The 1524-nt window shown below is 45.7% G+C and overlaps 2 protein-coding genes across 3 annotated transcripts in view; both read right to left on the bottom strand.

Moving 5' to 3' along the window:
* Positions 1-1524, bottom strand: part of PIAS1 (protein inhibitor of activated STAT 1) — a 56206-nt gene that overhangs the window by 43872 nt on the left and 10810 nt on the right. The window lies entirely within an intron of this gene.
* The window catches only part of LOC117244924, a 17912-nt gene that overhangs the window by 13513 nt on the left and 2875 nt on the right, over positions 1-1524 (bottom strand). The gene's annotated exons all lie outside the window — the stretch shown is intronic.

The following is a 1524-nucleotide window of genomic DNA, read 5'->3' as shown; positions in this document are numbered from 1 at the left end:
TGGGATGTGAATGCAAGGCCAGGTGAAAATCCTGGCAGGGAGAAGTTCAGTTCCCAGCGAGGACTGGGAATCCTGGGGACACTCAGTGGGACACGGGTGAGTTCTGGGTGAATTTTGGGTGATTCCTGGGTGAATTCTGGGTGAATTCTGGGTGAATTCTGGGTGAATTCTGGGTGATTCCTGGGTGAATTTTGGGTGATTCCTGGCTGATTCCTGGCTGATTCCTGGCTGATTCCTGGCTGATTCCTGGCTGATTCCTGGCTGATTCCTGGCTGATTCCTGGCTGATTCCTGGCTGATGTCTGGGGGTGATTTCTAGGTGATTTTAGGGTGAGTTCTGGCTGATTTCTGGCTGATCTCTGGCTGATTCCTAGCTGATTTCCAGGTGATTTCTGGCTGATTGATTCCTGGCAGATTTCTCCAGCCCCTGCCAGGATTTAAGAACCAGGGAGCCTGTGAGGAACCCCAGATCTCATCCCAAGCAGCAGCAGCAGACGCCAAGGCCTGAACGCAGATCCTGGGGCTGGAGCTCCAAGAGCCTCGGGCACAAAGAAAGGGAGAGCAGGAAATTCAGATTTTCACATCAGCCACAAGGCAGGGTTTCTTCCCAGCCAGGAAAAATGCAGGGAGCTGACAGAAGAATGGCAGAGGAAACAAATCTTCCTGCTTTTCTTCAGCTTTCAATGAGCAGAAACAAAATGGTTTTGTATAAACTTGTGGCCAAAGATGCGTCTCAAGCAAGGCCTGAACTCCTCAAAGCCGATCCCAACCCCACAATTCCAATTTCACCCCTCCAAAATCTGGGATATTTTATCCTTCCAGCTTCCAGCCATGCCAGCAAAGTGCATTTTTATGTGCATTACCAGCGGGTTACCTATGGGCTCAAGCATGCAGTGAGCTGGGAAATTCAATATATTGTGTTTGCAATATTTTCCTGGCCCACACAGAGCACAGCAGGGCCTTGAGGAACATTTTCCCAGCACTCTGGCACGTGCTAAGGACACTTGCTTGGTGAGAAGAGGGAGATTTCATTCCCCCAAATCACCACCTCATCCTCCAGACACTTTTTTTTCTTCCAATCAGATTGAATCTAATCAATTTATTCCCACAATAACCTGAACGGAAAAATCCACCTTGATGGAATGAGGGGTTTTTAGAAGGCAAATTTCAGCCACAAATAAGATTTCAAATATGTGAAAACCTGTGAGAAACTCCAAGCAGGATCCTGCATTTAGCCACGGGAATAAAAAATCCAAAAAGCTGCCCAAGAAAATTGTGATAGGAAAAAATCCAAACCCAACCAAATGAGAATTTCAAATTCAAGCATTCCCTGACTTTTCCAAGTGAAAATCCTGGCAGGGAAAAGTTCAGCTCCCACTGAAAACCTCCTGTCCCCACTTGTAATTTATTTACTATATGGTACAGAATCTGTATTTACATCCCATAATGACACTAATTAAAGGTTAAGATATATTTTATAATTAGAAAAATTAGGAAATAAAGTGGGATGTGAATGCAAGGCCAG

Source organism: Parus major, chromosome 10 (genome assembly GCF_001522545.3).
Source record: "Parus major isolate Abel chromosome 10, Parus_major1.1, whole genome shotgun sequence".
NCBI lineage: Eukaryota > Metazoa > Chordata > Aves > Passeriformes > Paridae > Parus > Parus major.
This window is presented reverse-complemented; position numbering and strand designations above follow the sequence as displayed.